The following is a 15128-nucleotide window of genomic DNA, read 5'->3' as shown; positions in this document are numbered from 1 at the left end:
CTAGTATGTTTCCAGAATACCAATGTTGTAAGTTTTGCCTCAGAGCTCACTTCTTTTGAGTTCATATGAGCTAGAGACATGGAGACATCTGTTTCCCTTCAGGAACCTCTTCAGTAACAGTTTTTTGCCACAAAGTGATGCTCCTTGATTCTAAATATAACCTTGTTTTAGTACTGCCTGCCCTCAAATTGTCCTTTTCTTTCTTTTCCTTCCTTTCTTCTTTCTTTCTTCCTCCTTCCCTCCCTCCCTTCCTCTCTTCCTTTTCCATTCAGTGAAATGCTGAAAATCAGAGTAGATATATTCAGTGTTAGGTAGATAGATGATAAATAGGTGGATATGCACATAGATTTATCTATGTTGGCATAACTGCAGACAGTTATTTGAAAAAGTTGTCATTTTTAGGGATGAGTTAAGGATTCAGGTTACTGAGGATCATGGCTGCTAGAACCTGGCAAGTCTTCCATGGAACTTAATTCTCACGTATTAGCTCAAGATTTCATTTTCTTCCTGTAAATAATTAGAAATATGAGATTGGAAATGTGAGATTATTAATTTTTTTTAAATTATGATATAGCAAAGACATGATTATTTTGTATTTCTTTTACCATTTCTTCTCTCAGTGAATTATTGCCTAAGCATATCATTGCTTCTGTACATTACTGTAATTCAAATTTACCCCAATAATGGACACAAACAGAAACTCTAAAATAATTTTCTCATTAGACACAAAAAGAATTTAGTTCAGTTCCACTAACATTTTTGAAGCCCTATTATAGTTTTGGCCCTAAGTTACAAACATAGAGTAGTAGTCTCTCTCCACACACATACACAAAGAAAGAATGAAAAGAAAATGTGACTGTTAACTTTCATTGCAATCTGTCCAGCCTTCAGATGTAACTTCATATTGCCTCTTGATTTCAGAAGGTAACCGTGAGAACCAAAATGAAATAATCTATGAATGTGTGATCTTTTCCAGGTTGAAAGTTGTATAATAGTGGCTTTGGAAAAGACAGTTGTGAGTTTGAATCTTAGCTCCACACTTTCTAACTGTGGAACTTCGCCAATCCTCTTATGCTTTGTTGGCTTCTACTCTTACATCTCTAAGATGAGGATAATTATACCTTATCTCACAGACTTGTTAGGAAGGTAAAATGAGATAATCGATATTGAGCTCCCAACCCAGGGCAGGACAACCTGTTCAGTGTTCAGTCTCTAGAATGGAACAAAGGACTGCTTGAGAGCTGCTGATCATCAAGAGAAGGGAGAAGGCTGTCAGCAGGAGAACATAACAATTTATAAATTTCTTATTTCACAACAAGCTCTGAGACATTCATCGTTCATGGAAATAAACAAACTCTGAGTCTGGGGCCATTCCCAGCTGCAGAGTCCAAGGCAAATGCACCTGAATGACTAACGTGTGCTGCAAATGACTCACCAGCCCCTGACTGTAGTTTGGGTCCATCTGCTGAACAGGGCCAGTCACTCCACCCAAAAGGAGCCCACAAAGACTTCTACAGATCAGCTCTTAGAAAGAGGGTGCTCTGCTCACTCTTTAAGGTGTGTTAGGCAAAGTCCTCATTCCAATTACTTAGCAGGCTGCATTAAAGAAACAGACAAATTTCTCTATGCATCTTTTGAGCTCATCAAGTCCCAAACTCTCTTTTAGCAAAAGCAAAAACTGATTCCAGGAAGGGGAGGCTTGCCTTTTTCAAGGTCACACAGACAGACAATAAATTTCTTTTTCCTTTAGTCCGACACATTTCTACTCTGCAATGTGCTGCTCAGTAAGGCATTTGCTGAAGTGTTTTGTTATTGTTATGTGTTTTGTTTTTGACTTGAGAGTTAAAGGATGGGTATGGAATGAAAGTGATGGTGATCATGTCCCGAATCCTTCCAAGACCCACCCAGTACTTCCATGTGCTGAGAATTTTTCTAAATTCTTAGACATATGCAGTGTGATTCTTGGTTGCTAAACTGGCCACTTGTGGCTTTTCTCTCTCTTTCTGCTGTGATCTTTTGAACCCTTCTTTTCAGGAATTCGGTTAGATGATGATGCAAATACATACTTTCATCTACCACTTACTCTTAGTAGAAATGCTGACCATTTACGGCTCTCCTTCTCACTGAGTCTGAAACTAAGATATTGTTTTAATACAGTCCTCTAAGATGGCACAAAGATGGCACAAAAAGATGGACCTCTATTGCACAATGTTCTCCTTCAGAGCAAACTCTTTCACGCATGCACGCACACACACATACACACACACACAAATGTAATTCTAGTATAGCAATACATCAAGGACTTGACACACAGTAAGTGCTCAACAACTATTTGTTGAATGATGACTAAAACAACTGAATAAATGTGGTATTAAATCAGTTTTCCCAAATAATTACTCTTCTAGAATATCTCAGATATAAAGGGCATATTTCTGATAAGAAGGAACATCAGAGATTCAAAGAGAGGGGGAATAATTTGACAAGGTTTTTGTTGGTGATTGTAATAAAAGCAGAATAAAGCAGAGACTTTTCAGTAGAAGGTAAATTAAACCCTCAGACATCGATCAGGGGTGGGTATTCTACGCAACTTCTCTGTACCTACTTGTACATAAAATCAACATGCTTTACTTGGATTTTTAATAGTAAATAATCCCTACAACCGTTTATAAAGTGAAAACAGACACAAAATTAAATTCTTCACATTGAACTGTTTTCTCCATAATCAAGAAAACACCTGGAAATGAAACTGTCCACTGTGGTTTGCTCCTTTATGTAAGGCTTTGAAATATATATGTTTGTTATATTGTGATGTGCTTAAATAAAAGTTTTGGCTTGTTATGGCAATTAGTGCAATTGGTTACTTCTATCACATTTAGGTAAATACAGAAATAATGATATCCAGAGAAAAGAGAGTGGGGGAAATAAAATTTTTGGAAATCGTTGCCGCTCTTTCTTTAATACAATGATACTTATTCTCAAGTGTGGTCAAAAGGCAATGACTCATCTCTATAACAAACTTCACTAAGAAATCCCAGCAGACTCAAAGGTACACTGAAGACCTATGGCGGGGACTGGTTTTCCCATCAACCAGTCTTTCCACAAATGGCCACACTGTTTTGTTTTGTTGTTTTTAAATTAATTCTGCTTACAGAATTTTATCCTAGATTTTTATAGAAGAGAAAGGAAAACATTTTAGGTAGAAGACCAATGATGGAAATGAATGAGCACGTTCTTATTTGAACGGTTCCAAATAGGAAAGGAGAGTAGGCCACCGTGCTGGAAAGAGCACTAAGCTTTGGAAAGCTGGCAACCCAGGTTCTAGTCCAGGCTCAGCTCACTCATTTTTGGTAAGAGTTTCCTCTCCAAAGCCTCACTTTTTCCATCTATAAAAATGAAGGCATTTTGTACAACCATTTTGGAACCTTCTTTGGCAGTATTTTCTAGAGCTGATTATATGTATACTCTGTGATCAAGCAATTCTACTGCTAAGCATATACCAAAAGAAACAAGTGAACCTAAGCACCAAAAGACACCCATGTGAGAGCTCATAGCAGCGTGACTTGTAATAATAAAAACCAGGGACCTCCCAAGTGTCCATCAGCAATAGAATATTATATAATAATAAAAAAGGACCTACAATAACATGGGCAAATCTCATAATGTTGAGGAAATATGCCAGGCACAAAGAATTTCATACTATATGATGTCATTTATGTACAATTCAAAAATAGGCCAAAAAGTAATTGATTGTGAGAGAAATAGTTTGTGGTTGGACAGATCTGGATTGGGATCTTGAATTTGCAAATTAATGGCTGTCAGGCTTTAGACAAGTTCCATTACCTCTCAAAGTCTCAGTTTCCACATCCAAATTCCACATCCAAATTCCACAACAAAATAACGAAAAACATGGATGACTGGAACAACTGAATAAATGTGGTATTAGATCCGTTTTCCCAAATAACAATAACGTTTCTAGAATATTTCAGATATGAAGGGTACATTACTGATCAGAAGAAACATCAGAGTTTGGTGGTTCTAATTATGAGTATTTTAAACTCTGACATCTGGTGTTCCTTTGAAGGATGTTATTTCAGGACTAGAAAGAAATTCAAATCTATTGCTGCAGGTCTACCATGTCCTCTCTCATGTACATTTTGGTTCTTTCTTATTCTACCCACTTCTGTTCCTCCTTTCCATTCATTTCTCTCTCTCATTTTTTTTCCCCTTCTTTATTCCTTCCTCCTCATGTTTCCATTTTTTTTTTGCATGGGGGGGTGCTCTCTAAGGCCCCCAAACAAACATAATTCCTCACAAAGTGTCTCCAACACTAAAAGAAGTGGCTGAAATTTTCTCTTTCCACCTTCTCTCTCAGTCTCTCATGCTCCTGTGTTCTGTGTGAACAGTCCTGGAGACTACAGCCACATCAGTGGGTACACATTGTGATTCCACGTAGACTCCTGGGTTATGGCATACATGTGCCATGCCGTGAATGTTTCGCAGTATGTAAAGAAAGGTAATAGCATCAAGGGAAAGGCTCGGTGGGCATGTTCTATTTGGAAAGAAGTACTGTAAATCCTTCACTCAGTCAGCCTGCTGTCTCAAGCGCCCCTTCTCACCATGATGGTCCAAGGCTGCCAAATAAGTGCTCCCCTTTATTTCTATTGATCATGGGCACTGTCCTTTCCTGTTTCCCCTCCTTCCAATAATTTACTACATTTTCCACTCAGTCATCTTTTAAAAAGTTTATATTATGTACTTTATTTTCTTTGTTTAAACCTCTCCAACAATGGCCCAATGGAAGTGGAATAAATTCTCACCAGTGTGACCTACCAGGTCACCTATGACGCTTCTCAGTACTCAGCTACTGTCATTCTCTCCCGTTATTGCAATAGTCTATTTCTGTTGTTCACATACATTTCATTTATATTCAATTCAGGGGCTTTGTACATGCCAAGCCCTCTATTAAAAAATTTTTCTCCCAGAAGATTTCATGGAGAGTTTCTTGTTATCATTCAAGTCCACGTATCACCTATTGAGAGAGGCTTTTCTCAGACCAGCTAAAAAGTAACCTTTATTCTGCCCCAAATTACATTTCCTTATTATATTTTCTTTATAGCAATTTTCCCTAACATCATTTATCTGCCTTACTTTTTTGTTGTGTTAACATGCTTATTGGTGTGAATAATAATGTTAATGTGGTTCATAGGTGATATCAGTGGCATCAGTGGTACAGGGAGTAGTTATTCAGTAGTGGTCAATAATGGTCCGGATTTTCATTCCTCCTATTCATGGCTGAATTCAGTACCTCCATGATCATCAGAAGAATGAACATGGGTAATAGGAAGGTGGCCTCAGACATCTTCCTTTCCTATTCTCTGATTCATTCACTAGCTTCCATTAACTGGGTCAAGCCATTTCAGGCTTGATTTGAGAATGACAACTTGACAAATTTTTCCCCCTTCTTTGCAGACTTTAGTATGGTCTAAGCAAATAATTCTCTGTAGAGGAAGAATATTCTTAGCAGATTTCTAGCATATTAACATGAGTATTGGCAGCTACATTCCATCTGGTTAACTTCTCCTGTTCATGGTACGTCTTTGACAGAGTAAAAACATTTTTTTTTTTTTGGTATTTTATATTTGTTTTGTTTGTTTATTTGTACTTTACTCCCAAAGAACACAAGTACTCCCAACAACAGCATCGAGAGATGACAATTTGCTACTGTATGCTGTAGAAAATGCATAAAAGCACTGATAGTGCTTAATAAATGTATGCACCCCCAAAACTTGAACTTCCTTTAAAACTTTTCAGTGCTATGATTTTCAAATATTTATTCAGCAAACTTCCTCTTAAGCAGAGACCACATATGATAATTCTTTCACAGCCTCTTCCCTTTTTTAAAAGCAAGCATAGATTTAGGAAAAAGCAAACAAAAACAACAGCAACAAATACAGGTTGGCACTGAGATGTAGTATAAATATTTGGAAATTGAGTTGAACTCAAGTCTTGGTTTGACACATAGCAACCGTTCGACATTGACAAATTATTTAACCTCTTTGAGTCAGTTTCCTTAGTAGTAAAATAAAACACATAACACCTACTTTGCTGTTTTGCTTAGTTCTTGTAGTATATAAATGGACATTCAATAAATGTCAGTTCTTTTTATTAACAACAAGATGCCACAATAATGACTTTTACTTGGAATGCAGTCAAGTGAAGGAGCTAGGTGTTTCTGATGTTCTTTGAGGAACACAATTGCCCTACTAGAATGATTGCAGTCCTGCTGTTACTTTAGAAAATATTAATCTCAGCTGAATACAGCCTGTAGTGAAATATGTACCCACTGAGGAGTATGATGAGTTTGCAAACAATAACACAAATACGGCCACATACTTTTTCCAGACCTAACTGCAACATGGGTGTAAATTAATCAACATGGACGCTGTTGGCAAATAGAGTTTTTTATTGTGTCCTTCTTGAAAAATAAGAATTAATATCTAATACTGAGTCTCATTTCAGCTGTACAAGTGGGATAAAAATGAGGGCTTGCTGAATTATTTCTATTGTATTTCCTATAGTTCTCTTAAAACTATAAACAATTAAGCATAGAAGAACAATGCTGGGGTGATAGAGGTGAGAGTGGTCCAGGGAAAGTTATTGAATACATATTGTTCCATGATAAATATTAATAGAAATAACCATCCTCTACGATCTGTAAAAATCAATTCCCTGGGATACTATTATCTTTTATCTCTTAGATTTCAGTGAAAGCATGAATCTTGAATAGAGAATACAAGACCTTTCCACACCTGTGAATTTTTTATTCGTTGATCATAAGGGTTGGAGAAGGAGGGACTGTTTATAATTAAAACCAAAAATATTGTTATATATATTATATCCAGATATATAAGATGTATATCAAACATATATCATATATATTCAAACTATTGAGTAATCATGAAAAGTCATTTTATTTCTATGAGCCTTAGCTCTCTCATTTGTACAATGAGAATAAATTATATGAAAGTTGCCATAAGTATTTAAAATACTCTAAATATTTAGAGTGCTTTAAGGTAATACTCTAAAATTTAAGAAACTATTTTCAGAGCTATTATTTTTATCAGAGGCACATTCATTTATATGGGTAAGAATTCGAGTTTCTTAATTCATTTTTTCAACAAATTTTTATTGAGTATTTATTATATAGATCAGGTTCAATTCTAGGCATTGGGCTAAATCATTGAACCAAAGATACAAAAGTCATTGCCTTTATAGAAATTGCATTCTAGCATAAATGCATAGACAATAAATAAATTATGTGTATAATTTATTTGTACGTATATGATTTCCTTATATATCCACACACATACAAATCACATAGTGTACAGTACTATAAGTTTGGTGAAGAAAAAAAAATGGAACAAAGTAAGATTTCCTGAGAAAGTGCTATTTGAGCTAAGATTTAAATGAGTTGAATCCCCTGAATATATAAAGATATGAATGAAAAGACCAAGTGAATATCCGTGTTGAACATATTGAATTATTTGAGTCTTTGTTTCTCCATCCGTCTGACAGAACTTTTCAGTTCCTTTAAGACAAGTAAACCAAATATTTAGATTATGCTAGAGAAAATATGTAATAAATAAAGACCCATTGGCATGGCCTAAATAAGAAGGTAGTTTAAAAGATAATATATAGAATTAGGGAGCTGCATGATCTCTTATCTGTGTTCTGGTCACTTTCTGGGTGTAACTAGATCAGAAACCTTGGGTGAGAACCAACCTAAACTTCTCTGTCTCTCAGTAGCCTTCCCCTAACCTCAAAACTGAGATAATACTTATTCTATCTCAAAGATATCTATGAGGATCACTTGGGCATAGCATAATTGCACTCTGAAACATGTAAAAGTCCTATGTGGAAGAAAGATGGTTTAAGACAAATTAAGCATTTCTTAGCAGACTGTGAGCATAAAAAGGTTTTATTTGACAAATTCTCACATATTATAAGCAGTCTGAATCATTTCAATAAGTAGCTGTTAAGTTTACTGTTACAGGTACAGAAGTTCCTCTACTAACGAGCTTTCATATTACATGTGTTCACAGGTTTTTAACAAAGCCGCTCGGAAAATAAAAGCACATTGACTATATCCACTATAAGCAGATGAGAGATAGTCACATGAAATCATTTTAGTCTCATTCATTCTTTTTTGTTATTAGTTTCTGTCATATGCACTGTTTGAAGTATCATACTATTACGTTTTATGAAGAAAGCCAAAATGTAAACATCTTTGGATATACTTACTTGAGTTGAAAAGAAATAGTAATAACATTTAGAAATAATGTTGTCAATGTATCTAGTTCTCCTGTGAAACAACTTTATAAAAATGTTTAGTAATATTTTGGACATGTTAATAAAAAGACTTCTGTACAGCTGTTTAGAAACTAACATTTTCTAAAAGACTCTTCTATGCCGACTTTTATACTATTGTGGAAATCATGGACATGCACAGTTAGGTATGTTTTTAGGTGAATGTGGCAGGCTGGATTAATGGTTTCCCCGAGATGTCCATGTTTTAACCCCCAGAACTTGTGAATGTTGCCACAGATGATAAGGGTATTTATAGATGTGAGTAAGTTACGAATCTTGAAATGGAGAGATTATTTTGTATTACCCAGCTGGGCTCTAAATGTAATCACAATGGTCCATATAAGATGAAGGCAGAAGGAGATTTGACAACACAGATAAGGAGAAAGTGACGTGATGAGGAAGCAAAGAGATTTGAAGGTGCTAAGCTGATGGTTTTGAAGCTAGAAGAAGGAGCCATAAACAAAGGAATGCAAAAAACACAGCTCTAAAGATTGGAATAACCGAGCAAATGAATTCTCCTCCAAAAGCTTCCCAAAGGAGAAAAACCATGCTTTTGGCCCAGTGAAATTGATTTCAGACTTCTGACCTCCAGAATTGTAAAATACGAAAGAAAAAATCTATATTATTTTCAGTCAAGTTATAATTTGTAATAGCATTATTGGAGTGTGAACTTCAAATCATTGGTGACATCCTCCCAGAAGATGTAGTTTATGTTTATGATGCCAACAGTTAGCTAGACTCTGTTAAACAAAGTTCTTTCTCACTGGACCCAGAATCTTGAGAGCACATGCTACATCTTCAGGATATGAGAGAGCAGAAATTTTTTGTTCTGGAAGCAGTTGAAACCAGATTAATATTCTGTCTCTACTTACATTGAAACTATCTTCAATATATTGCTTAACTTCTCTGGCCCTCAATGTTCTGATCTATAAAAGGGAGATAATATCTTTGCTCAGAAGTCTTAGATCAAGATGAGATGAAATAAAGTATACTCAGCACTTAGCATATTTTTTTTTGACATGTATTATGTACCAGAAACATATTATCTGTTTTTTGTTCTTGTTTACAGCAAACCCTAAACCAGGAGGCAGCAATATGTTAGAAAGACCAACATCTTCTCCAGACACAAGCTAGGTTACTATGAACACAAAATATAAAACTCAAATGCAAAAGATATTGACTATTTTAATTATTGACATTTATTGGTTGGAAGCATCTGTCCAGATAACCCAATGCTCTTAGTTCTCACTTCTGCTTCTGTGTGTCACTATAAACTGCAGTCACATAAATGCCCATGCAGAACCTAGGTGACCACCCTCGGGTTGAACTGTGTCAATCACCTTGGTGAGAATTATTCAAGGTTGGAGACTTAGGCTCTACCACTGACTAGAAAAATGTCAATTGGAGAGTTATTTTTCCATATGTGCCTTAATTTTCTTATGTTATGGAGATACAATGAAATTATCTATGTCATTGGGCTGTTTTAAAGGTTCAAGTCTATGTTTTAATTTTGAATACATAGAATTTAGGAATATAAAAAAGCATAGTGGCTGGAATATAATACCTGCTCAAAAGATAATAGTTATGAACAATAATATGTAACTGTTAAACACTGGGAATATAAAATCAATTAAGACTTGTACAATCTACTCAAAGATTTTATAAGTGTAGGTATTAAACTTTGAACACTCATAGTAGAAATGGTGACAGAGAAAAAGAGGGAGGGTGAGAAGGAGAGAGAGAGAAATGATAGATAAAATCACTCTAAATGGCCTATGTTCTACATCAACTCTGTTCAAAATAAATATTAGATGTACTATGCATGTCATTTTAACTTTTCTAGTAGCCACATTAAATAAAAGCAAAAGAAAATAAAACAGGTGAAGTAATTTTAATAATGTATTTTATTATATTTTAGATATAATTAACCAAATATATCTAAATTATCATTTTGACATGTCATTAGCATAAAAATATAAATAAAATATTTTACATTCTTTTAAAAATACTTTTTCTTTGAAATCCAGTGCATAATTACCCTTAAATAAGATGACCAATTCATCTGGTTTCCCTGGGACTGCCCAGTTGTAGTCCTAGAAGTCTCTTATCCTGGAAACCCCAGTACCAGGCAAACTGAAGCAAGTGGTTATACCACCCTTACAGCGCATCTTAATTTGAACATTAAATTGCCATCAGAAATAGCTCGTTTATATTTAAATTCCATCAAATTCAAAGTTGGAAAAGAAGATTCCCACATCAAGTTCTTCCAAATGTATTTAAAGGTTTTTCAATAATAAAATTGATGATCCACTTGCAACTTTAAATTTAAATTAATTTAAAGTAATTAAACATTTAAAGTGTATTTCCTCAGTTTTAATCAATAATTTCAAATGTTCAAATAGTGGCTGCTATATTGGGCAATGCAGTTCTCTTATTATAAAATTACATAACGAAAGTCTATGTCTTCTAGAGGTTTATTCTCCAAGCTTACTCAAGTGCCATCATAGAACTGAGCTGGGGGACTTATTATTATATTGTATATATTACTGAGTATTACTTTATTACACAGCATACTGCAGAGATGCGACTACTGTTTTAAACATGTAATATTATGCTCTGCACTTTATAAAAGCATTGGCTTAAGAAACATTTATTTCAAAAGATCTTTAGAAAGAATGTGGCAACAAAGGCAGAATAACTGAAAAGTAGCAATGAAGGTAAACTATGGGAGAAGGAAGTAAAAAGTATATTAAATATATTAAAACATGTGGATATTCATCCATTTTGTGGTGGAATTACAAGGACTAAGCCAAGAGTCAGGAGTCCTGGCTCTGTAATGGACATGCTAAAGACCATGAGTTAGACATTTTTTCTTTCTGGCTTGACTTCTTCACACCTCTAACAAAATCATAGGCTAAGCTTTCAGAGATCCACTCTTATTCTAAACACATAGAAATGCTGCATTAATTATAACAACAGTAATAGAGTAATACATAGCTAAAATTAAAACAAAGATATATGAATGCTGAAGTATGAAACTTAAGATAGATCTAAGCCAAATGCATGTGTTTTCAACTTAATGCAGTGGTAGCTTAAAACAGTAACAGACAAGATAAAAACTGAATTCTCTGTAGGGATAGGAAGTAAAAAGTTATGACTATGGAAAATTGAGAACTTTAACTAGGTGCTATCCATAGAGTCAGGGTTCTGAAAGATTGCAGGATCCCTGTAATAAGAAAAAAATTCTTTCTTCAAGTCCAATAAAGTAGCGAGAAAGCTTACTGTCTGCTTATGCTCATGGAGGAAAAGAAAATACATCTACAGTGAGAAACTGAAAAACCTCACATGTGCCACGCATGCATGTCAGGCCAGAATTTATGTTATTCACATAGAGTAGGGATCACAAGTGAGGAAAATAATGCAAAACACACTCTAAGGCCATTGTAAACCCCATGGTTTTGGCAGAAACAAATGAAAGTAACCACACTGTAGAGACACTTCCAAACTCCAGGGACTAAGTGCCTCCCATTGACATAGAGGATAGAATGTGAGGGAAAGTCCACCATGTAAAATAAACACATAATACAAAAATACAAATTACTGGAGGAAGATCTACCACATAAGAGATGAACATAAACAACAAAGCAGAAAATTAATACCACAAGAAACTGAAATTACAGAACATAAGAAAGAGGCTATGGAATAAATACATTTAAAATGATTAAAGAGAACATAGAAGGAAACAAATTAAAGTTAAAGAACAAAAAATTACCAAAAAATGAATAATTAGTTTAGAAAAATAAATATTATAAAGGAATAAATATATATAATCTTACATTTGAAAATATCAGTGTCTGGGCTAACTAGTAGATTAGTCATAGCTGGAGAGAGAAATAAAGAACTGGAAGACAAAAAAGGTGAAGTTGCCAAGATTGCAGCACCGAGATATAAATAGATGTAAATAAAGAAAAAGATGGTAAGAGCCATGGAGCAGAAAATTAAGAGTTTCGATATTTTATAATGGTAATATATTATTAACTGACTAAAGCAGTATGTGGCATATAAAAGTTACTCTAGAAATATTTTTTGAAAAATGAAAGATGAATGAATGAATGAATGATTAGAAACCCCAGAAAGAGAAGGCAGATGATGTATGGTAAAGAAGTGAAAATTAAATAGATAATAGCTCTGAATTTTTCAAAATTGGAGAAAGAGATGACACATCAGTTTAAAGAAAATTAGCAAGTTGAAGAGGAAAAGTCAAACATATGCTTAGAGGCAACATAGTGAAACTGGAGACATAGTAAGAATCTTAAAAAGCAAAGGAAAAAATTAATGTCAAAAATAAAAATAGAAATTATGTGTTCAGTAGAATACTTATCAGAAAAAGATTGAAGCTAGAATGAAATAATATTTTAAACAAGGCAGAAGACAATAATTTTAAGGCTATCATTATATCAAACCTCAATACCATTCAAGATTGATAGCCAATTGAATAACTTTTCAGCAGAAATTGAAGACTTACAGATCATCATAAAAAGTGTTGTTAACAAATGTATTTCTTAAAGGAGCAAACTGTATCAAAAAAGCATTACAGATGCACAAAAATAATAGTGAGTAAAGAAATTGGTAGATATGATAGTAAATCCAAATAAACAGAAATAAAAACAATAATAACTAAATAGAGCTAATTAGAAATAAGATGGAAAATATTCCAAAACACTAACAGGAAGAATTGAGGTGGTGATATGAACAAGATAAAATATTATAGACTCTTTCAATTGCTTGGCGGAAATTCAGAAATATTGATAAACCTTAGACTTTGTTGTTCTATAAGGATCTTAACATTTTAAAAGTAAACACTAAAAAAATAGAAATGTTATGTATATACATATATATACACTTTGTACATATATATACATACACATACATATATTACATATAAACTTATATACATATACCTTCAAAACTGGTAGAGAAAATGAAAGAGAATAAACAAAATTTTATTACTCTAAATAAAGGCAGGGGAAAAAACCACACAGGAAAAGCATAGTAAACAGAGAATACAGAGTAGAATGATAGAAATAAACTCAAAAAGTGAGTAATCATCATTTAAGGGACAACACTTACTTCATCTGATTAAAAACAGAAATTCTCAGGCTGGATTAAAAAATGGCAGTTAAATGTTATGCATAAGAGATTCAAGTAAAACAAATACAGAAATGTCAGTAATAAGAAGACAGAATGAGATATCCAAGGCACATAGAACCGAGAGAAAGCTGTCATTTAAAAAAATATTTGTTTTACACAAAAAGAGCTTTATAATGAAAAGTATATTTAAGGATTAAAAAGCACATTAATTAAAAATAAAATTATAATCCTCCAGGATAAGATGTCATCATAACCTTAAAATATATTAAGTAATAATTAACATAATCGTAAGGGGAGAATAATATATTTATAATTATAGTGAAAGATTCTAATTTTCTTCTCTCAGAAACTGTTAGGTGAAGAAAAGAATATGTAAGCATATGAAGTGTTCTTAAAAAATGTTATATAAACTAGGCCACACAACAGTCCTAAGCAAATTCCAAAGGCCTTATATCAAAACTGCCTATTGTGTGACCACACTGAAGGCAAAATAAAAATCAATAACCTAAAGATAACCAAGGTTTTTCTCACACCTTTGGGAGACTAAAATTAATTAAATTATCAGTTCAGAATGCATAATGGAGACTAAGACATTTAGATCTGAACCACAATGACAACATGAATTATTAAACTTTGTGTGATATGGCTAAAGTAGTGATTAGGGAAAAAAAATTATAGCCTTTATTTAAAAAAAAAAAAAGATTAAAAGTAAATGAGATAGACAGAACTCCTGCCCTTTACAACAACGTGAATGAACCTGCAGGACAGTATGCTAGGTGAAATAAGCCAGATGCCGAAAGGCAAATACTGTATGATCTCATTTTTATTTGGAATCTAAAGTGGTCAAACTTATAAAAGCAGAGAATAGAATGGCATTTCCAGGGGCTGGGGGGTTGGGGAAATGTTGGTCAAAAGGTACAGACTTTCAGTTACAGGATGAATAATTCTGGGGATCCAACATACAGCATGGTAACGATGGTTAACAATATTGTATTGTATGCCTGAAAATTGCTAAGAGAGTAGATTAAGTGTTCTCACCATGGTGCAGTAGTGTGGGTTTGGGGGAGAAAATGGTAACTATGTGTGTTGATATATATGTTAATACAGCTCAATCGTGATTATTATTTCACACTGTGTATATGTATATACACACACGTATATGTATATATATACACACACACACACACACATATATATCAAACGTTAACCTGTATACTTTAAATGATGTATTTCTATTTGTCAATTATACCTCAATAAAACTGAAAAAGTAAATGAGATATGCATTGAATTAAAACATTGGAAATAGAAAAATGAAGAAGAAAAAATAAGAGCAAAGCATAAGAAAAATAAAAACAAAGAAGTAATTGATGTGATCTTATTCTTGAAAGAACTAACACAATAGAACTATACTGACTCAAGAAGAAAAAGAAAAATAACTTGAAATAGATCATATAGCTAAATGAAAGAGCTAAAACTATGAAACTTCTGGAAGAAAATCGAAGGGGAAATCTTTGTAACCTTAGATTGAGTAAAGAGTTCTTATATGACACCAAAAGCATGATCCATAAAAGAAAAACTTACTTAACTAGACTTTATCAAAATTAAAATAT

Source organism: Pteropus alecto, unplaced genomic scaffold (assembly GCF_000325575.1).
Source record: "Pteropus alecto unplaced genomic scaffold, ASM32557v1 scaffold226, whole genome shotgun sequence".
Lineage (NCBI taxonomy): Eukaryota > Metazoa > Chordata > Mammalia > Chiroptera > Pteropodidae > Pteropus > Pteropus alecto.
This window is presented reverse-complemented; position numbering follows the sequence as displayed.